Here is a 23,689-nt window from a genome sequence, read left to right as displayed (position 1 = left end):
TGGTTTTGGCAGCAGCTTCCTCCTTGGTCATGTTTTGGCGAGCCACGGTTTGGGATGGGGTCGTCCTTGTAGTCGTGTTCAGTCGCTGCTTTTTGTTTGGGGTCATTATACTTCGCCGTTCCAGTCCGCGATGACCGCGCGGTGTAATTGCTGCGGGTTCGATGCAACAAATTTACAATATTTTACAGTTCGATCAAAGTGGATGAAACGAAATCTATGGCGTCTGCACAGAAACGCGTCCGTCCCCCGTCCCCCGTCCGTCACATCGGCGGGGATTGATTGGTTTTACAATTTGGGAAAATCCGTATAAGATCCGTCCTGTGACAGCGAACCCCAAAACAGGGGTAAAGGGTGACCCCGGGGCTCATAGAGTTGCCCTCTTAGTAGTCACCGGGGCTGTGGAGTCGGTCAGGACCAATTTTGGTTGGAGTCGGTAAAAAGTCACCAAATCCGACACTGGTCTGTTGTGGTCGCGGGATGGTACCAATGAAGGGTTAATTCAGGGGGGCTTGTGGCCTATATGGGGGTCGCCCCATAACCATGGGGGTGGGGGGAGCAGGTGGGTGCTGTAAATACTCACACGTTTAACCCTTAATAGGCAGGTTACAGATGTGCGCCTCTCAGACAGGACCGCAGCAGGGGAGTACGGCCGGCGCCGCCGCGTCTAAGACGTTGCGCTATTCCTTGCTTGCAGTATTTCCATAATGATTCTCGGTCGGGGGGGACAAGGGGCGGATTAAGGAGATTTGTTTTTATTTCAGAAATCTTGGATTCATAAATTCAGCAAATACATCATTATGTGGAAAGCGACGGAGAGCGGTGGCGAGCACCTGTATTCGCCATCCATCCGGTTATTACTATTATGAGGGATTAGGTGGGAATCGCAGGAAATCCGAGAAGACAAAGACTCTTGTGATGGCGAGCGGCTCCGGCTAAGCTGCAGGTCCCGTCTCAGGTTTAATCTCTGCCGGCCTGGGAACGTTTCGAGCTCAGACTGCGGCACTGATCACACACACAGGGCTGGATCGCTCTCTCCCTGCGCCGGATGCGTTGCGGGGTTTCTTATCGCCGTGTCTTACTCATGGCTTTGGGTTGTTTTACTGTTTCTCCTTTGTGATATTTGCACCGATCAGCCATAACATTAAAACTCCATGTCCAGGGGACCCTGCAGATCAGCTGTCTGAAGAGGCCGCGGCGCTCAGGATGGCGCAGTCCCTTCCCTGTACTGATGACATCACCTTCATTGGTCAATTGATTGGGGCTGAGCTGCACTACCAAGCACAACCACTACAGTATGTATGGCACTGTGCTTGGCCTCCTCAGCCAGCTGATCAGTAGGGGTCTCAGGTGTCGGACCCGCTGATCACATATAGGACAGCCCATCAATATAAAACCCTTTGACTCTCCTGGGACTTTTTTAAGCTCCCGCAACAAAAATTTCTTGGAAAGGAGGCGTGGCAAGCGTGTGCTGGGGGTGGGGCCTTCTTCACGCCTTGGCCATGGGGTGGTAGCATGCTGCTCGGCCAAAAACCGCACACTGCTGCAAAATCATGTCCTGTACAGGTCAAGCATCTTGTGGAGATTTGTGAAGCCTCCGCCTGGATCGTTAGTCAGTTCCTTCCTCTGGCGAGCTGTGTGCCTGCACCGATACCGACGACCGCTCCATGATGGTGGGACCTGCAGGCCTTCCAATAAATCTGAGGGGCCCATGAACATGTCTCCCCCGTCAGGAAAGTGACCAGGACGTAAGAATGCCACGTACCTCAGTCATTGTCACTGGCGGGGGTCAGTATATAGCAGTATAGCGGTGACCTGGCGGGGTCAGTATATAGCAGTATAGCGGTGACCTGGCGGGGTCAGTATATAGCAGTATAGCTGTGACCTGGCGGGGGTCAGTATATAGCAGTATAGCGGTGACCTGGCGGGGTCAGTATATAGCAGTATAGCGGTGACCTGGCGGGGTCAGTATATAGCAGTATAGCGGTGACCTGGCGGGGTCAGTATATAGCAGTATAGCTGTGACCTGGCGGGGGTCAGTATATAGCAGTATAGCGGTGACCTGGCGGGGATCAGTATATGGCAGTATAGCGGTGACCTGGCGGGGTCAGTATATAGCAGTATAGCGGTGACCTGGCGGGGTCAGTATATAGCAGTATAGCGGTGACCTGGCGGGGTCAGTATATAGCAGTATAGCGGTGACCTGGCGGGGTCAGTATATAGCAGTATAGCGGTGACCTGGCGGGGTCAGTATATAGCAGTATAGCTGTGACCTGGCGGGGGTCAGTATATAGCAGTATAGCTGTGACCTGGCGGGGTCAGTATATAGCAGTATAGCGGTGACCTGGCGGGGTCAGTATATAGCAGTATAGCGGTGACCTGGCGGGGTCAGTATATAGCAGTATAGCGGTGACCTGGCGGGGTCAGTATATAGCAGTATAGCGGTGACCTGGCGGGGGTCAGTATATAGCAGTATAGCTGTGACCTGGCGGGGTCAGTATATAGCAGTATAGCTGTGAGCTGGCGGGGTCAGTATATAGCGGGGGTCAGTATATAGCGGGGTCAGTATATAGCGGGGTCAGTATATAGCGGGGTCAGTATATAGCGGGGTCAGTATATAGCGGGGGTCAGTATATAGCGGGGGTCAGTATATAGCGGGGGTCAGTATATAGCGGGGTTAGTATATAGCGGGGGTCAGTATATAGCGGGGGTCAGTATATAGCGGGGGTCAGTATATAGCGGGGTCAGTATATAGCGGGGGTCAGTATATAGCGGGGGTCAGTATATAGCGGGGTTAGTATATAGCGGGGGTCAGTATATAGCGGGGGTCAGTATATAGCGGGGGTCAGTATATAGCGGGCTCAGTATATAGCCGGGCTCAGTATATAGCGGGGGTCAGTATATAGCGGGCTCAGTATATAGCCGGGGTCAGTATATAGCGGGGGTCAGTATATAGCGGGGGTCAGTATATAGCGGGGTCAGTATATAGCGGGGATCAGTATATAGCGGGGGTCAGTATATAGCGGGGTTCAGTATATAGCGGGGTTCAGTATATAGCGGGGTTCAGTATATAGCGGGGGTCAGTATATAGCGGGCTCAGTATATAGCGGGGGTCAGTATATAGCGGGGGTCAGTATATAGCGGGGTCCAGTATATAGCGGGGTTCAGTATATAGCGGGGTTCAGTATATAGCGGGGTTCAGTATATAGCGGGGGTCAGTATATAGCGGGGTTCAGTATATAGCGGGGGTCAGTATATAGCGGGGTTCAGTATATAGCGGGGTTCAGTATATAGCGGGGTTCAGTATATAGCGGGGTTCAGTATATAGCGGGGTTCAGTATATAGCGGGGTTCAGTATATAGCGGGGGTCAGTATATAGCGGGCTCAGTATATAGCGGGGGTCAGTATATAGCGGGGGTCAGTATATAGCCGGGGTTCAGTATATAGCGGGGTTCAGTATATAGCGGGGTTCAGTATATAGCGGGGTTCAGTATATAGCGGGGGTCAGTATATAGCGGGGGTCAGTATATAGCGGGGTCAGTATATAGCGGGGGTCAGTATATAGCGGGGGTCAGTATATAGCGGGGTCAGTATATAGCGGGGGTCAGTATATAGCGGGCTCAGTATATAGCGGGGGTCAGTATATAGCGGGGTCAGTATATAGCGGGGATCAGTATATAGCGGGGGTCAGTATATAGCGGGGTCAGTATATAGCGGGGTTCAGTATATAGCGGGGGTCAGTATATAGCGGGGGTCAGTATATAGCGGGGTTCAGTATATAGCGGGGGTCAGTATATAGCGGGGTCAGTATATAGCGGGGGTCAGGCGGTGTTGCCCTCTGCAGCAGGGTCTGTTGTTTGGAGGTTGCCTAGTAACCGCGGCTGCTGCAGAGACTCTTTGCTGGAGTTTCCCTTTATATTACACGCGTGTTCCTCGTCCTATGTGTATACGCAGGAGCGGACGGTGCAGGATTTGGACATGGCTGTGGATTCCAGCAGTGAAGTCTGTGACCCCGGGGCGCTGCGCCTCGCTTGTGTACACTGGGAGGGGGGGGGGGGGGGGGGGGTCGGGGGTCTTTTTTGTGTTTCCCTCCCAGGAAGGTAAAAGCAGCTGCGAATTCTAAAGACAACAATGGCCGCAACGTCTCCTCTTGTTTCCCTACAGTAACTGCAGTCTCCTCTGGACATAAAGGGGTTAAGTTGGGGGCCATAACAATAGACCCCCCCCCCCCCAATAGGGGCCGGCCTCCATTTACAATTGTTAGGCTTAAGGAGACAATGGGGGGCTGCAAAGCATCCTGGGAACCCTGCAGGGGGGGGGGGCAATGTTCCTGAAAGGGTTAAAGTACATACTGAAGTGACGGAGTCGCCTGGGGGGGGGGGGGGGGGGCCGCGATGTGGCCGGTTTGGGTCCCGCGTTACATTCTCGCTCCCCCCCCACAAGTGTCTTATTGTGAGACTCCGCGTTATATACAGTGTCAGGGCGCGTTCACACGGAGTAATGTGACGCGTGACCTGGCACGTATATGGCGTGTGTGACTTTGCGCGCCTTCCTCATTGATTGCAGTGGGATCCTGGATCGTATACGCCGCGTTATTTTGCGGCCATGATTTTGCGGCATATACGATCCAGGCTCCCATTGCAATCAATGGGAGCTTTTAGGGCGTGCAAAGTCACACACGCCATATACGTGCCAGGTCACGCGTCACATTACTCCGTGTGAATGGAGCCTAATGTAAGAATGCAGCAGAATAGTGAGCGCAGCTCTGGGGTATCATACAATCCACATGGTATCCATGAATATTCCCTTTCTCAGTCTTCAGATGTTTCTTCTCCTTCCAGGGGATCGTTCATTTTCTAATGAATAAATAATCTGCGTGTATCGGGGTGTCGGTCTATACTGTGATTGCATTCCCTTCATCAGTGAGCCTGTGGGGGAGGGGAGACCTCTCTTCTGTTACTATTACAGTTCTATCCCGGCCTTCCTATAAGACGTCTTCCCTGCAGTCTTGGCCGCGCTCCTTGTGATTACCTAATGGCGGTTCTATATAATTATCCTGATGTCACCCGGGGCGGCGCTATCCCTTTAATTGCCGCCCCCGGTGACCTCTTCTGATTTTACGTTCTATTGATTTTAAGGAGTTCTGACCCATCATTAAAGGGATCTTCTATATAAGGTGAGATACAATGGAGATACGATGGTAGTGACGCTCTAATGGCGACGACTTGTGAATTTGTTTCCCATTTTGGATACATTGAAGCGTTTCCTGTAGAATTGGTTGGTGGACAATCCGTGGCAGCGGCGCCGCTCGTCTCCTCCGGTGGTCACATGTCTGTGGCGCACACGACCGCCGCTCTCTGTCAGCGTCTTCTCTACGGCCGGGGTGGACAGACTCTTACGCGGGCGCGGTGAGGGCGGGCGGTGATGTCCTGTGTGCGGCCGCACCAGTGACGGGCGAGGGTCAGGGTCAGATTAGTGACCCCGGGGGGCCATTACCTGTGGTGAGAGCAGGATTGTCCTGGGGCCACAACCTTCAGGGGCTTATTACAAACCCACCTGTGTAAACCCTGAGACCCCCGAGCACAAGGGCCGGCGCAGACTGACGGGGGATCTGGCACCTCCGGGGATTTCAGGGCCTGATCTTCTTATTTTTGGGTCCCTTTCTTCACCTCCTTGTCCTCTATTGGGGTGAGTGGAGCCCCAGGCCGAGCGTGTACCCTGCCCCCTCCAATCACTGCACCTCCTCCTAATCCAGCGACCCCCCCCCCCCCCCCCCCCGCCTTCCTCTGGGCCCTGTGATTTGTATTTTGGGCTCCCATCGCACCAGATAATTGTGACAAGTGGCGATGACCCCGTCACCCCGGTAGCCCCGCCCACATCGCCCCCTATCAGATTTGCGGCTTTCACTCCTCGCAGATAGACCTTGGGCTAAACATCTAAGAATAGAAGCGTCTGATTCACCGTCTTCTGATGGCGAGCGGCGCCGCGGGCAGGTGCGGGTGGATCCGTCCTCTGCGAGTCCCTGCAGGTCGGAGTCTGTTCACACCGCGCAGTTCTGGATGTTAATAAATGTCTTTTACCTATAAAATCTGCAAATGCATCGAAAACCGCGGCAAAATGCGCCAGATGTGAATAGCGTACAAAATGGCAGCAAAAACGGATGCAGAAGGGACGTGTAATAATGGCGGCCGTGACCCCAAATCCCTCACAGACCCGAATCTATCGACAGATCCGAGAAAATGGACAAGAATGAGACCTTGTGTGACCCCCCCCCCCCCCGAATAAAGACCCCAAATGTGCTGCAACATAGTCTGCGCTGCGACGCCATAAGAACCGCCATGTTGAGCTGCCCTCCGCTGTTGTGTCGCTGGGTCCTAGTGCCCTCCCTTATGGGATTCTTGTGGGGGATTTATGATAATGCCGAATAATTAGGACATTCCAATGTAAATGACTTGTCAGGAATGCGGAGACGGGTCATGTGACAGCGACGACCGCCGGGACCTAAAATACCGCACATAGTCCCCATACCATACACTGAGCAGGCCTGTCATACCAGACACAACCTGCAGACAGGAGTGGCGCTGTGCCTGGGACCCCGAGAGATCTGCTGATGTCTATGGAGGGATCAGGCAGCCAGTGCAGCGCCCCCACAGGAGGGAGGAAGCATTGCAGCAGGACTGTACCAATGGACCTAGGGGGGGGGGGACCCCACCATCTACACTCTGACAACTCCTTATGAGATGGGGCCTCTTACAGCTCAGGTGTCGGATCTCTCCCTCCTGCCAGGTATTCGCACATTCCGGCTCCTCCTCGCACCGGCCCCCGGGGCCCCTCTGAGTACGAGGAGGCTCCTGCTGCATCTTGTCTGAGCCCAGACCTCCAGGCCCTGCAGAGACAGGTATGTGGGGGGGTCCGGACACATGTGGGGGGGGGTCCGGACATGTATAAGGGGCGGCAGCCGGCGCGTATAGCGCACATTCCTGAGGGTACGGGCGCCGAGTCCTCCAACATCACAGGGGGGGGGGGGAGATGTATACTTATAGGTGGATGGAGGGGGATATAGGGTGTGTATATAGTGTGTATAATATATATAGTGTGTCTATAAGGTGAGTGTATATAATGTATCTCTAGTGTGTATATATAATGTGCGTATAATGTGTATATGTAGTGTGTGTGTGTATATAGTGTATCTATAGTGTATATATAACATGCATATACTGTGTATAATATGCTTATAGTTTGTATATAATGTATCTCTAGTGTATACTGTGTGTGTATATATATATATATATATATATATATATATATATATATATATAGTGTGTATATATAACATGCATATAATGTGTATATGTAGTGTATATAGTGTGTCTATAAGGTGTGTGTGTGTGTATAATATATATAATGTATCTCTAGTGTATACTGTGTGTATGTGTGTATATAATCTATATATATATAGTGTGTATAGTATGTATAGTGTATATATAACATGCATATAATGTGTATATAATGTATCTCTAGTGTATACTGTGTATATATATATATATATATATATATATATATATATATATATAGTGTGTATATATAACATGCATATAATGTGTATATGTAGTGTATATAGTGTGTCTATAAGGTGTGTGTGTATAATATATATAATGTATCTCTAGTGTATACTGTATATATATATATAGTGTGTATAATATGTATAGTGTATATATAACATGCATATAATGTGTATATAATGTATCTCTAGTGTATACTATATATAGTGTGTCTATGAGGTGTGTATATACTGTATATATGTGTGTGTATAATATATATAATGTATATACTGTATACTCTGATTCTCTTCGTTCTCTCTTTTCTTCTGTCGCAGTTTTTCCGATATTTTTTACTTGTAATAAATAAATAAAAACATAAAATTCTGAAATTAAATTATCTCGCCCTTTAATTCTCCCCCTCTCCCCCACTTCTGTCCGTGTCCTGTTCCGTTTTTGTGCCGCGTCTCGCTCTGGTTCTTTGGCGTTGCTGCCAGTGATAAGACTTGAGGATGTGTCGGGGCTTAGGAGGTGATGAGCGGGGGAGGGGCGGGGCAGGCAGGTGTGGGCGGGGTCTCAGGCCCTTGTCTCAGTCTCTTTTCTTCTCTCTTCAGCAGAGACTTCTGGAGTCGCCACCATCGCTGGTCAGAGAAGAGTCTGAGGAATTGTCACCTCGTCCTCGGCAGCGGCGGCGGCTCCTTACAAGGTGAGTCCCGGAGTCTGCGCTCACACAGGAGACGTCTCCTCGCACATCTCGGCTCCTCACAAGACTCGGAAACTTCTCAGAAACTTTTACACTTAAAGATCTGCGAGATCCCGAGGAGACGTCTCACAGCTGGTGGTTTGTTACATTGTGTCCGGTCAGTGCTCGGCTGCTCTGAGAGTTTGTTACAATGTGTCAGTGGGTTTTGGTGCTGTGGGGGTTAATCGCTTTACATGAATGGGCTGGGGCGTCTGGGAAAGCTGGGTGGTGACCCCTGTAGGAGCCGCAGTGAGTGTCGGTCACCCAGCTTTCCCACTAATCCAGATATGTGTAACTGTGTCAGGGTTGCCATCTTGTTTGCCCCCCAGCTTTCCCGGGCTCCTGATTGGTTTGGCTTTCTGCAGATTCCGTGGTGTTAATCCTTCTCGTATTATCCGCCTTGCTTTAATGTCTCCGCGTGGGTGCCGGGGCTGCAGAATCCGTCCTGACCTGCGTGGGCTGTGACAGATTTATGGCCTCCACGTGTGAACACGTCCCTGAGACTCGCAACGGAACACTGTAACGAAACCTCAGCTGGGAGGAGTTATAAGCCCCTGTTCAGACACCTGCAGATCCTGACAGAATTCAGAGTGTGTGAACACGTCCCAATGTGACCTGACAAAGCTGCAGACAGCGAGTATATGACAATGGCGCCTACTTGGGAGAGCTGGGTGATGTCTTTGCCGTTCCATCCAGAGTTCAGATCTAGGAATTATTGGAGCGTCAGTGGGCGGATTTGTTGGAGCCTGGGAAAGCTGGGTGGCGATCCCTGTAGAGACTGCAGTGGCCCTCACAATATATGTCACCCAGCTAATGCGTCTGACCGAACCATATGGCTGCCATTACAGCTGTCACAGTGCTACAGGCCACACAGCTTTCCCAGACTCCTGAATGACATCTCCTTACTAGTGACTGCCGGAGCCCTGTTATATCTGTCACCAGCGATGTATATAGAGCTCACACAGGTTATATACAGTGTGTACAGTTGTGTAGGGTTATATACAGATGTATACGGTTCTGTGCAGTGTATACAGGTGTTTAGGATTATATACTGGTGTATAGGGTTATATACAGTGATGTAGGGTTGTATACAGTTCCGTTCAGTGTGTACAGTTGTGTAGGGTTATATACCGTTGTATACAGTTCCGTGGAGTGTATACCATTGTGTAGGGTTATATACAGTTCCGTGCAGTGTGTACAGTTGTGTAGGGTTATATACCGTTGTATACGGTCCTGTGCAGTGTCTCCAGTCGTGTAGGATTATATACCGTTGTGTAGGGTTATATACAGTTCTGTAGGGGTATACACTGTTGTATACAGTTCTGTGCAGTGTGTACAGTTGTGTAGGGTTATATACCGTTGTATACGGTCCTGTGCAGTGTCTCCAGTCGTGTAGGATTATATACCGTTGTGTAGGGTTATATACAGTTCTGTAGGGGTATACACTGTTGTATACAGTTCTGTGCAGTGTGTACAGTTGTGTAGGGTTATATACCGTCATGTAGGGGTATACACCGTTGTATACGGTCCTGTGCAGTGTCTCTAGCTGTGTAGGGGTATATACCGTTGTGTAGGGATATATACCGTTGTGTAGGGTTATATACAGTTGTGTAGGGGTATATACCGTTGTATATGGTCCTGTGCAGTGTCTCCAGCTGTGTAGGGGTATATACCGTTGTGTAGGGATATATACCGTTGTGTAGGGTTATATACAGTTGTGTAGGGTTATATACCGTTGTATACGGTCCTGTGCAGTGTCTCCAGTCGTGTAGGATTATATACCGTTGTGTAGGGTTATATACAGTTCTGTAGGGGTATACACTGTTGTATACAGTTCTGTGCAGTGTGTACAGTTGTGTAGGGTTATATACCGTTGTATACGGTCCTGTGCAGTGTCTCCAGTCGTGTAGGATTATATACCGTTGTGTAGGGTTATATACAGTTCTGTAGGGGTATACACTGTTGTATACAGTTCTGTGCAGTGTGTACAGTTGTGTAGGGTTATATACCGTCATGTAGGGGTATACACCGTTGTATACGGTCCTGTGCAGTGTCTCTAGCTGTGTAGGGGTATATACCGTTGTGTAGGGATATATACCGTTGTGTAGGGTTATATACAGTTGTGTAGGGGTATATACCGTTGTATATGGTCCTGTGCAGTGTCTCCAGCTGTGTAGGGGTATATACCGTTGTGTAGGGATATATACCGTTGTGTAGGGTTATATACAGTTGTGTAGGGGTATATACCGTTGTATACGGTCCTGTGCAGTGTCTCCAGCTGTGTAGGATTATATACCGTTGTGTAGGGTTATATACAGTTCTGTAGGGGTATACACTGTTGTATACAGTTCTGTGCAGTGTGTACAGTTGTGTAGGGTTATATACCGTTGTATACGGTCCTGTGCAGTGTCTCCAGCTGTGTAGGGGTATATACCGTTGTGTAGGGATATATACCGTTGTGTAGGGTTATATACAGTTGTGTAGGGGTATATACCGTTGTATACGGTCCTGTGCAGTGTCTCCAGCTGTGTAGGGGTATATACCGTTGTGTAGGGATATATACCGTTGTGTAGGGTTATATACAGTTGTGTAGGGGTATATACCGTTGTATACGGTCCTGTGCAGTGTCTCCAGCTGTGTAGGATTATATACCGTTGTGTAGGGTTATATACAGTTCTGTAGGGGTATACACTGTTGTATACAGTTCTGTGCAGTGTGTACAGTTGTGTAGGGTTATATACCGTTGTATACGGTCCTGTGCAGTGTCTCCAGCTGTGTAGGGGTATATACAGTTGTGTAGGGTTATATACAGTTGTGTAGGGGTATATACCGTTGTATACGGTCCTGTGCAGTGTCTCCAGCTGTGTAGGGGTATATACCGTTGTGTAGGGTTATATACAGTTGTGTAGGGGTATATACCGTTGTATACGGTCCTATGCAGTGTCTCCAGCTGTGTAGGGTTATATACCGTTGTGTAGGGATATATACCGTTGTGTAGGGTTATATACCGTCATGTAGGGGTATACACCGTTGTATACGGTCCTGTGCAGTGTCTCCAGCTGTGTAGGGTTATATACCGTTGTGTAGGGATATATACCGTTGTGTAGGGTTATATACCGTCATGTAGGGGTATACACCGTTGTATACGGTCCTGTGCAGTGTCTCCAGCTGTGTAGGGTTATATACCGTTGTCTCCAGTTGTCGTCTGCCGTTTCCTCTCCGCTGTTGTCGGCGGCCGCTGTCGGGGACATTACACAATGGCGGCTTCTTCCTGTGGGTTCTGCAGACAGACAATCGGATTGTGTGTAGCTTGTGGCGTGTGGGTGTGTATACATAATGTATGACCGGCAGTATAATGGCGGCTGTATATACCGCTGCGCTCCCGTCTCTGTGTGACCTTGAATCTTGGACTTGATGAGGTTTGTGCAGTCGGCAGGAATTTTTCGTATTTCCTCTGGTTGTCGCCCCGTCCGCCTGTGCCAGGCCCCTCCCACCGGGGAATCTCCACATTATTAAAGGGATCTCCAACATGGCGGCCACGGCAGAGAGAGGGGGATAAGTGGCGGCTCATGTGGGCAGCGTTACATGTCACATGTGGTACCTGAAGAAGCCGCTGCGGGGATCGGCCGACCATGAGGGGGCTCATCTTATACAGGAGTCTCTTAAAGGGATATGTATTAAAGGGATTGGAGTAGGTCTCTATACGCCGCACATGCTGTTTATTGTCCATCTCGGGCACTGGGGCACAAAAGTCACAAAAAATATTTACTAAATGGGATAAATAAATTCTGAGAGTCTTTATTGGTGGAGCGTCTGCGCAGCGCTATCCCCATGGAGACCAGCAGGGCGACCACCAAGGAGGAGGGGTCAGAATGTGGGCCAATGGCGCCAATCCACAAATCTACTGGAGGTCAATGGATAAGAACCGGTGTGAACAGTCTCCTATCTGTGGCCGGGGGAGGGGGGAGACTACATGTGCAGAGGGGGCGACAGCGGCCGGGCCCCCCACCTCCCCACTATCTGAGGGGCCCGCACACCTCTCATGTCAGTCGGCCATTTTGGAAGAACTATTTAACATACTTTGAGGGTCGTTCTTCACCCCCCCCCCCCCCCCAGTTTTCCAGGCTGTTCTGTGTAAGTAACTGCTGTATAATTTCCCTTCTGCTGCAGGTTGTGGACGGCTGTAGTGTTTGGGTCCTAGTGCCGGTACCTGTAACCCCCGGCCCCCCCCTTGTCCCCCCCTCCCCTCCCTCCGCGGCTCCTTCACTTCCCGTCACCTTCAGACACAGATTTTTACTTTAGTTGTGACCTTGATGGCGCCGGTAATCACTTTCTAATGACTTGTTGGTTTCTCCTCCTGGTATTTGCACATAGCGCCCCCTCCCCTCCCCCCCCCTACACACCTGCCCCCCCCCCCCTCCTATTCATCTCCCCCTCCTCCTATTACACACATGAAGGGGATCTGCAGACGCAGGTACGGACAAAGTCGCCACAAAGCCGCCGGATCCAGTTACTTGTCATCAGATCAGAGCTGCAGATACAATCTCTGGTGATGGAGACGCCGCCGATCCCTGCGTCTGATCCTGATCCCTGCGTCTGATCCCTATGTCTGATCCTGATCCCTGCGTCTGATCCCTATGTCTGATCCTGATCCCTGCGTCTGATCCTGATCCCTGCGTCTGATCCCTATGTCTGATCCTGATCCCTGCGTCTGATCCCTATGTCTGATCCTGATCCCTGCGTCTGATCCTGATCCCTGCGTCTGATCCCTGCGTCTGATCCTGATCCCTGCGTCTGATCCCTGCGTCTGATCCTGATCCCTGCGTCTGATCCCTATGTCTGATCCTGATCCCTGCGTCTGATCCCTATGTCTGATCCTGATCCCTGCGTCTGATCCTGATCCCTGCGTCTGATCCTGATCCCTGCGTCTGATCCTGATCCCTGCGTCTGATCCTGATCCCTGCGTCTGATCCCTGCGTCTGATCCCTGCGTCTGATCCTGATCCCTGCGTCTGATCCCTGCGTCTGATCCCTGCGTCTGATCCCTGCGTCTGATCCTGATCCCTGCGTCTGATCCTGATCCCTGCGTCTGATCCTGATCCCTGCGTCTGATCCCTGCGTCTGATCCTGATCCCTGCGTCTGATCCCTGCGTCTGATCCTGATCCCTGCGTCTGATCCTGATCCCTACATCTGATTCGCTGCGTCTGATCCTGATCCCTACATCTGATTCGCTGCGTCTGATCCTGATCCCTACATCTGATTCGCTGCGTCTGATCCTGATCCCTACATCTGATTCGCTGCGTCTGATCCTGATCCCTACATCTGATTCGCTGCGTCTGATCCTGATCCCTACATCTGATTCGCTGCGTCTGATCCTGATCCCTACATCTGATTCGCTGCGTCTGATCCTGATCCCTACATCTGATTCGCTGCGTCTGATCCTGATCCCTACATCTGATTCGCTGCGTCTGATCCTGATCCCTACATCTGATTCGCTGCGTCTGATCCTGATCTCTACGTCTGATCCTGATCCCTACGTCCGATCCCTGCATCTTTGCATTTTCCCACTGTAATGTTTCTCGCACAGCGTATGAGTTTGGGGTTATCGCTCTATGTCCTTGATGTGTCGGGCGCTGAGATCGCAGGTACAGATGGGGCGCCATTCACACAGCGCTCACCAGTGATTTCTGGCCTTACACATGTGACCAGCGCGGCCGCCACGTACAGGACACGAGACCCCCCTCCTTGTGATCAGACATCTGAATGTCACCCTATAAATAATATCCTGCAGAGCCTATAGAATGGGGTCATATATAATGTGATATATAACACTGTACAGTATACATAATGTCATATACTATGCACCGTATAATGTGACTATATAACACCGCCCTATATGTGTCCTATAATACTCTATATATTACTATATAATGTGATATATATAATACTGTATAATGTGTCCCTATAATACTCTATATATTACTATACATAACCCCGCACTATGACACACATATATAGTGCACCCGTTTAGTATAAGTCTGCGCCTCTGCGCCTCGGCCTGTTCCCCTCCCCCGGATTATAATGAGGCCATAACCAGGACATTATAGTTAATGGGATTACAGGTTAGTGTGTAATAAGCGTATATAGGGGGAGGGGCGCGCCAGGCGGGGCGAAGCGTTTCAGGAATTTGTAGAGATCACAGAATTTTCTTATGTATTTAGGAGGGGGCCCGGAGACCTTGGAGACGTCTTGTAGTTACCGCAGCTCCTCGTGTCTGAACAGGGCGACCTATAGCAGAGCCTGAAGTGTCTCCACCTATGGCAGTATTATGTATAGGGGTAGTGCGGTAGGTATGTCTTGGAGGTACATGGGGTATATATAGTGGGGTGTATATAGTATGGTATATATGGTAGGGGTAGTGCGGTAGGTACATGTGGAGATACATGGGGTATATATAGTATGGGTGTATATGTGGAGATACATGGGGTATATATAGTATGGTGTATATGTGGAGATACATGGGGTATATATAGTATGGTGTATATGTGGAGATACATGGGGTATATATAGTATGGTGTATATGTGGAGATACATGGGGTATATATAGTATGGTGTATATGTGGAGATACATGGGGTATATATAGTATGGTGTATATGTGGAGATACATGGGGTATATATAGTGGGGTATATATGGTAGGTATATGTGGAGATACACGGGGTATATATAGTATGGTGTATATGTGGAGATACATGGGGTATATATAGTATGGTGTATATGTGGAGATACATGGGGTATATATAGTGGGGTATATATGGTAGGTATATGTGGAGATACACGGGGTATATATAGTATGGTGTATATGTGGAGATACATGGGGTATATATAGTGGGGTATATATGGTAGGTATATGTGGAGATACATGGGGTATATATAGTGGGGTATATATGGTAGGTATATGTGGAGATACATGGGGTATATATAGTGGGGTATATATGGTAGGTATATGTGGAGATACATGGGGTACATGTGCTGCTATAGGGGTAGTTCTGCCTATAGTCTGGTAGAGGATTGGCCAAGTTCCTGGCAGAGCGGCGTGTAGGCGGTTGTACATTAGTGCTCAGAGTCTCCATACCATACTGTACATACTATAGAGTTGCGGTCGGTTCCGGTCGCGTCCTCATTTTTCGGTTCTTGGTGTCTCGGGCCTCGGCCTGTTGTTGTGCTGCACCTTATAGGACGTGTCTAATCTTCCTCCATCGCTCGGCGTGTCCCCGTCTGCCCCTGCACTTCGCCCCCTGTTATAATTCGTTGCGTCCCCGTCTGCCCCTGCACTTCGCCCCCTCTTATAATTCGTTGCGTCCCCGTCTGCCCCTGCACTTCGCCCCCTCTTATAATTCGTTGCGTCCCCGTCTGCCCCTGCACTTCGCCCCCTCTTATAATTTGTTGCGTCCCCGTCTGCCCCTGCACTTCGCCCCCTCTTATAATTTGTTGCGTCCCCGTCTGCCCCTGCACTTCGCCCCCTCTTATAATTCGTTGCGTCCCCGTCTGCCCCTGCACTTCGCCCCCTCTTATAATTCGTTGCGTCCCCGTCTGCCCCTGCACTTTGCCCCCTCTTATAATTCGTTGTGTCCCCGTCTGCCCCTGCACTTCGCCCCCTCTTATAATTCGTTGCGTCCCCGTCTGCCCCTGCACTTCGCCCCCTCTTATAATTCGTTGCGTCCCCGTCTGCCCCTGCACTTCGCCCCCTCTTATAATTCGTTGCGTCCCCGTCTGCCCCTGCACTTCGCCCCCTCTTATAATTCGTTGCGTCCCCGTCTGCCCCTGCACTTTGCCCCCTCTTATAATTCGTTGTGTCCCCGTCTGCCCCTGCACTTCGCCCCCTCTTATAATTCGTTGTGTCCCCGTCTGCCCCTGCACTTCGCCCCCTCTTATAATTCGTTGCGTCCCCGTCTGCCCCTGCACTTCGCCCCCTCTTATAATTCGTTGCGTCCCCGTCTGCCCCTGCACTTCGCCCCCTCTTATAATTCGTTGCGTCCCCGTCTGCCCCTGCACTTCGCCCCCTCTTATAATTCGTTGCGTCCCCGTCTGCCCCTGCACTTCGCCCCCTCTTATAATTCGTTGCGTCCCCGTCTGCCCCTGCACTTCGCCCCCTCTTATAATTCGTTGCGTCCCCGTCTGCCCCTGCACTTCGCCCCCTCTTATAATTCGTTGCGTCCCCGTCTGCCCCTGCACTTCGCCCCCTCTTATAATTCGTTGCGCTCCTGTTTTTCTGAACTCTTTTGATTCTTATCTGTCAGTAAATGTTCTACAGGTCGCAGCGTATCCCGCAATAACCTCATCATGGCGCCATCTCGTGAGGTCAGGGCGGTGACTGTCTCCATATCTGACAGCCGCCATTACCTGCCCACGAGCTCGGGGAATTATCCAGAAACCTCCCCTGTAATGGCGGCCGATCATCGTGTCCATGGTAACCGTATTAATGAGCAATATGTCCGCCCCCCGTGTGCACATCGCACTACACAGCTCGGTTCTCCATCGTATTCTCTCTGCTGGTCGGAGGACTCGCTGTGCGGTGACCTGGAGAAGCGGCCATGACAGGACAATCCCTTTAAGTCTTCGGCAGCCACTGAACAAGCGATGGATGACGAGAGCGGAAGGTCCGGCGTTATCCGGATATTATGAGCTGTAGCGCGGCGGATCTGGCAAGAATAATCTCATCAAGTGACGCAGGAACCGCCCAGAACGTGAAGGGACAATACAATGCAGCGTCCTCTTAAAGGGAGTGTGTCCGGGCCAAAATGTCCCCAAACCAATAATGGGGCCACAGAGGGATCTGTAATAGGAGCCGAAACAACCCGGGGCCGCAAAGGGAGAGAATCCTCTTTTATGCAAAGCCACCTGCAGGTGCACAGAGGGCGGAGCTTGATTTGCTTGTGCCCTGCAGCAGGTGCAGTCTGTAGGCAAATCTGCATCAGGCCCCGCCCCCAGTGCACTGATTGCCTCTGCTTCGCCCCATCTCTCTGTGACCCCACAGTGGGGTTTCTTCTCCCATTAAAGGCCTCACATGACACTATTATTGGTTTGTATCCCTTTAATAACACATTCGCACCCGACCTCTGCCCTGACAACAGCAAAAATCTGAGTGATGAGAAGAACCAATCAGAGCGGAGAATGTGCTGACCCCAGGCAGGGGAAGAGGTGACCCCAGAACGTGGCCGCACCTTGTTTTGCAGCTCACGTGTCCATATGGTGGGGGGGGGGGGGGGGGGTCAGCGCTCCAGCTGTGGGACTACAACTCCCAGCATGCTCCAGTCACCTGTATGGGAGTATCAAGAACAGAAGAGCAAGCGTGCGTAGTGCCAGTGCTGAGCGTTACTGACCCCCCCCCCCCCACGTTGTAGCAGAACTGCCCCTCCCCCCCTATAAACTGCATCACATCATTGGGGCATGTTCACATAGGATGTATTTTACAGCAGGAAAGATCTGCACTGGATTTTGCTGCAGATTTATTGCAGATTTTCATCTTTTACATTGAAAGGGGTGAAAGTCGTCCCCGCAGCATTCAGAGGAGGAGGAGGAGTCCCTGTTCTCTGAGCGCAGCGCCCTACAGTGGCCATGCTTGGGATTACAGCTCAGCCCCATGCACTTGAGTGGGACTGAGCTGCACATAAGTCATGTGATGTCACTAGAGCACCGCCAACTGATCTGCGGGTGTCAGACCCCACTAGGCGGATACTGAGGACGTCCCCTTCCTGCACCCGCCACTAGGGGGAGCTCCCTGCGCGCAGCGTCTTACAGCGCCATCTCTGCACATAACACACTCGGCTCTGCTACATCTTTGTGTGTTCAGGGGGACGCTGCGAATCCTTTGGTTGCCGCGGGCGATTATATTAATGGCGTCCTTCACCAAGCGTCGGCGATTCCTCTGGGATTTTTGAGGATTTCCTGATTTTCTTCGCTGGCGTTTCCCGTCCTTTTTGTTTCTTTGTTTGGCGACCTCCGGGCAGACGAATCTCCTTCTTCACCTCCGATGACTCTTCTGCGAGTTCTTGTCGCTGTCGTTTCATTTCAGGAACATTTTCTACTACGATTATATTTTTTTTTATAAACTTTTTCGATCCTTTTCTTCGCTGTGTTGCGGCGCTGGATTGGGGGGGGGGGGGGTCAGGGGGGGCTCGGCCTTATTCCCATAAATGGTCACTTTCTAAATTTGGCTGGTTGTCCTTGGCGACTACAGTTCTCTCCATCCTGATGTGACACTTGGCCACGTGCTGACATCCGCAGATTAATAATCTTGTGGCCTCGACTTTGGGCTGAACCCCCTTCGCACTCCCCTAATTATTTCTCTTCCCGCTTTCCCGGGCTCATCCGTCCAGTTAATGAGATCTTTGTAGATTTTCTGACACTTTGATCTTAATCCAGGAGAGCGGCGGCCGGTCGGTGACTTCTGTAGTGAAGCATTCAGGCTGATAAGCCGATCTCTTGGCGGGGTCATAGGTCACAGTATTCGGGATTGTTATTAGAGGACGTCTCCATCTATGTAGTGACCACAATGTTACGAGGTCAAAATCTACAAGAAATGTGCAATGACCTTGTAAATCCTTCTTGTTTTACTTCTCCATTCACATATAAAGCTGCAGCAATATGGGAGACGAGCCGAGACCGGGGCAGTATGGGAGCCGAGTGCAGGGCAGTATGGGAGCCGAGGACAGGACAGGGCAGTATGGGAGACGAGTGCAGGGCAGTATGGGAGCCGAGGACCGGACAGTATGGGAGCCGAGGACAGGGCAGTATGGGAGCCGAGGACAGGACAGGGCAGTATGGGAGCCGAGACCGGGCAGTATGGGAGCCGAGGACCGGGCAGTATGGGAGCCGAGTGCAGGGCAGTATGGGAGCCGAGGACCGGGCAGTATGGGAGCCGAGGACAGGACAGGGCAGTATGGGAGCCGAGGACAGGACAGGGCAGTATGGGAGCCGAGTGCAGGGCAGTATGGGAGCCGAGGACAGGACAGGGCAGTATGGGAGCCGAGTGCAGGGCAGTATGGGAGCCGAGGACAGGACAGGGCAGTATGGGAGCCGAGTGCAGGGCAGTATGGGAGCCGAGACCGGGCAGTATGGGAGCCGAGGACAGGGCAGTATGGGAGCCGAGGACCGGGCAGTATGGGAGCCGAGGACAGGACAGGGCAGTATGGGAGCCGAGTGCAGGGCAGTATGGGAGCCGAGTGCAGGGCAGTATGGGAGACGAGTGCAGGGCAGTATGGGAGCCGAGTGCAGGGCAGTATGGGAGACGAGTGCAGGGCAGTATGGGAGCCGAGTGCAGGGCAGTATGGGAGACGAGCCAAGACCAGGGCAGTATGGGAGCCGAGTGCAGGGCAGTATGGGAGCCGAGGACAGGGCAGTATGGGAGCCGAGTGCAGGGCAGTATGGGAGACGAGCCAAGACCAGGGCAGTATGGGAGCCGAGTGCAGGGCAGTATGGGAGCCGAGTGCAGGGCAGTATGGGAGCCGAGTGCAGGGCAGTATGGGAGCCGAGTGCAGGGCAGTATGGGAGCCGAGTGCAGGGCAGTATGGGAGACGAGTGCAGGGCAGTATGGGAGACGAGTGCAGGGCAGTATGGGAGCCGAGTGCAGGGCAGTATGGGAGCCGAGTGCAGGGCAGTATGGGAGCCGAGTGCAGGGCAGTATGGGAGCCGAGACCGGGCAGTATGGGAGCCGAGGACAGGACAGGGCAGTATGGGAGCCGAGGACCGGGCAGTATGGGAGCCGAGGACAGGACAGGGCAGTATGGGAGACGAGTGCAGGGCAGTATGGGAGCCGAGTGCAGGGCAGTATGGGAGCCGAGACCGGGCAGTATGGGAGCCGAGGACAGGACAGGGCAGTATGGGAGCCGAGTGCAGGGCAGTATGGGAGCCGAGACCGGGCAGTATGGGAGCCGAGGACAGGGCAGTATGGGAGCCGAGGACCGGGCAGTATGGGAGCCGAGGACAGGGCAGTATGGGAGACGAGTGCAGGGCAGTATGGGAGACGAGTGCAGGGCAGTATGGGAGCCGAGTGCAGGGCAGTATGGGAGCCGAGTGCAGGGCAGTATGGGAGCCGAGTGCAGGGCAGTATGGGAGCCGAGACCGGGCAGTATGGGAGCCGAGTGCAGGGCAGTATGGGAGACGAGTGCAGGGCAGTATGGGAGACGAGTGCAGGGCAGTATGGGAGCCGAGTGCAGGGCAGTATGGGAGCCGAGTGCAGGGCAGTATGGGAGCCGAGACCGGGCAGTATGGGAGCCGAGGACAGGACAGGGCAGTATGGGAGCCGAATGCAGGGCAGTATGGGAGCCGAGACCGGGCAGTATGGGAGCCGAGGACAGGGCAGTATGGGAGCCGAGGACCGGGCAGTATGGGAGCCGAGGACAGGACAGGGCAGTATGGGAGCCGAGTGCAGGGCAGTATGGGAGCCGAGTGCAGGGCAGTATGGGAGACGAGTGCAGGGCAGTATGGGAGCCGAGTGCAGGGCAGTATGGGAGACGAGTGCAGGGCAGTATGGGAGCCGAGTGCAGGGCAGTATGGGAGACGAGCCAAGACCAGGGCAGTATGGGAGCCGAGTGCAGGGCAGTATGGGAGCCGAGGACAGGGCAGTATGGGAGCCGAGTGCAGGGCAGTATGGGAGACGAGCCAAGACCAGGGCAGTATGGGAGCCGAGTGCAGGGCAGTATGGGAGACGAGTGCAGGGCAGTATGGGAGCCGAGTGCAGGGCAGTATGGGAGACGAGTGCAGGGCAGTATGGGAGCCGAGTGCAGGGCAGTATGGGAGCCGAGTGCAGGGCAGTATGGGAGCCGAGACCGGGTAGTATGGGAGCCGAGGACAGGACAGGGCAGTATGGGAGCCGAGGACCGGGCAGTATGGGAGCCGAGGACAGGACAGGGCAGTATGGGAGCCGAGTGCAGGGCAGTATGGGAGCCGAGTGCAGGGCAGTATGGGAGCCGAGTGCAGGGCAGTATGGGAGCCGAGACCGGGCAGTATGGGAGCCGAGGACAGGACAGGGCAGTATGGGAGCCGAGTGCAGGGCAGTATGGGAGCCGAGACCGGGCAGTATGGGAGCCGAGGACAGGGCAGTATGGGAGCCGAGGACCGGGCAGTATGGGAGCCGAGGACAGGACAGGGCAGTATGGGAGACGAGTGCAGGGCAGTATGGGAGCCGAGTGCAGGGCAGTATGGGAGCCGAGTGCAGGGCAGTATGGGAGCCGAGTGCAGGGCAGTATGGGAGACGAGTGCAGGGCAGTATGGGAGACGAGTGCAGGGCAGTATGGGAGACGAGTGCAGGGCAGTATGGGAGACGAGTGCAGGGCAGTATGGGAGCCGAGGACAGGACAGGGCAGTATGGGAGACGAGTGCAGGGCAGTATGGGAGACGAGACGAGGACAGGGCAGTATGGGAGACGAGTGCAGGGCAGTATGGGAGACGAGTGCAGGGCAGTATGGGAGACGAGTGCAGGGCAGTATGGGAGCCGAGTGCAGGGCAGTATGGGAGCCGAGTGCAGGGCAGTATGGGAGCCGAGTGCAGGGCAGTATGGGAGACGAGCCAAGACCAGGGCAGTATGGGAGACGAGTGCAGGGCAGTATGGGAGACGAGTGCAGGGCAGTATGGGAGACGAGTGCAGGGCAGTATGGGAGACGAGTGCAGGGCAGTATGGGAGACGAGTGCAGGGCAGTATGGGAGACGAGTGCAGGGCAGTATGGGAGACGAGTGCAGGGCAGTATGGGAGACGAGCCAAGACCAGGGCAGTATGGGAGACGAGTGCAGGGCAGTATGGGAGACGAGTGCAGGGCAGTATGGGAGACGAGTGCAGGGCAGTATGGCAGACGAGTGCAGGGCAGTATGGGAGACGAGTGCAGGGCAGTATGGGAGACGAGTGCAGGGCAGTATGGGAGACGAGCCAAGACCAGGGCAGTATGGGAGACGAGTGCAGGGCAGTATGGGAGCCGAGTGCAGGGCAGTATGGGAGCCGAGTGCAGGGCAGTATGGCAGACGAGTGCAGGGCAGTATGGGAGCCGAGTGCAGGGCAGTATGGGAGCCGAGTGCAGGGCAGTATGGGAGACGAGTGCAGGGCAGTATGGGAGACGAGTGCAGGGCAGTATGGGAGACGAGCCAAGACCAGGGCAGTATGGGAGACGAGTGCAGGGCAGTATGGGAGACGAGTGCAGGGCAGTATGGGAGACGGGTGCAGGGCAGTATGGGAGACGAGTGCAGGGCAGTATGGGAGACGAGTGCAGGGCAGTATGGGAGACGAGTGCAGGGCAGTATGGGAGACGAGTGCAGGGCAGTATGGGAGACGAGCCAAGACCAGGGCAGTATGGGAGACGAGTGCAGGGCAGTATGGGAGCCGAGTGCAGGGCAGTATGGGAGCCGAGTGCAGGGCAGTATGGGAGCCGAGTGCAGGGCAGTATGGCAGACGAGTGCAGGGCAGTATGGGAGACGAGTGCAGGGCAGTATGGGAGACGAGTGCAGGGCAGTATGGCAGACGAGCCGAGACCAGGGCAGTATGGGAGACGAGTGCAGGGCAGTATGGGAGACGAGTGCAGGGCAGTATGGGAGCCGAGTGCAGGGCAGTATGGGAGCCGAGTGCAGGGCAGTATGGGAGCCGAGTGCAGGGCAATATGGGAGCCGAGTGCAGGGCAGTATGGGAGACGAGTGCAGGGCAGTATGGGAGACGAGTGCAGGGCAGTATGGGAGACGAGTGCAGGGCAGTATGGGAGGCGAGTGCAGGGCAGTATGGGAGGCGAGTGCAGGGCAGTATGGGAGCCGAGTGCAGGGCAGTATGGGAGCCGAGTGCAGGGCAGTATGGGAGACGAGTGCAGGGCAGTATGGGAGACGAGTGCAGGGCAGTATGGGAGACGAGTGCAGGGCAGTATGGGAGCCGAGTGCAGGGCAGTGTGGGAGATGAGCCGAGTGCAGGGCAGTATGGGAGCTGAGTGCAGGGCAGTGTGGGAGATGAGCCGAGTGCAGGGCAGTATGGGAGCCGAGTGCAGGGCAGTATGGGAGCCGAGTGCAGGGCAGTATGGGAGATGAGCCGAGTGCAGGGCAGTATGGGAGATGAGCCGAGTGCAGGGCAGTATGGGAGATGAGCCGAGTGCAGGGCAGTATGGGAGATGAGCCGAGTGCAGGGCAGTATGGGAGCCGAGTGCAGGGCAGTATGGGAGACGAGTGCAGGGCAGTATGGGAGATGAGCCGAGTGCAGGGCAGTATGGGAGCCGAGTGCAGGGCAGTATGGGAGCCGAGTGCAGGGCAGTATGGGAGACGAGTGCAGGGCAGTATGGGAGACGAGTGCAGGGCAGTATGGGAGAGGAGTGCAGGGCAGTATGGGAGCCGAGTGCAGGGCAGTGTGGGAGATGAGCCGAGTGCAGGGCAGTATGGGAGCCGAGTGC

The 23,689-nt window shown here is 53.2% G+C and overlaps 1 protein-coding gene across 1 annotated transcript in view; it reads left to right on the top strand.

The window, feature by feature from the left end:
* The window catches only part of LARGE2 (LARGE xylosyl- and glucuronyltransferase 2), a 51,112-nt gene that overhangs the window by 7,498 nt on the left and 19,925 nt on the right, over positions 1-23,689 (top strand). The window contains 1 exon segment of the mRNA XM_075280796.1: positions 8,150-8,241. The gene's annotated coding sequence lies outside the window, so the exon portion shown is untranslated.

The sequence above is a fragment of the Leptodactylus fuscus genome, chromosome 7 (genome assembly GCF_031893055.1).
Source record: "Leptodactylus fuscus isolate aLepFus1 chromosome 7, aLepFus1.hap2, whole genome shotgun sequence".
NCBI classification, from domain to species: domain Eukaryota; kingdom Metazoa; phylum Chordata; class Amphibia; order Anura; family Leptodactylidae; genus Leptodactylus; species Leptodactylus fuscus.
The sequence above is the reverse complement of the archived record's forward strand: the minus strand, read 5'-3'. Positions and strand labels throughout refer to the sequence as shown.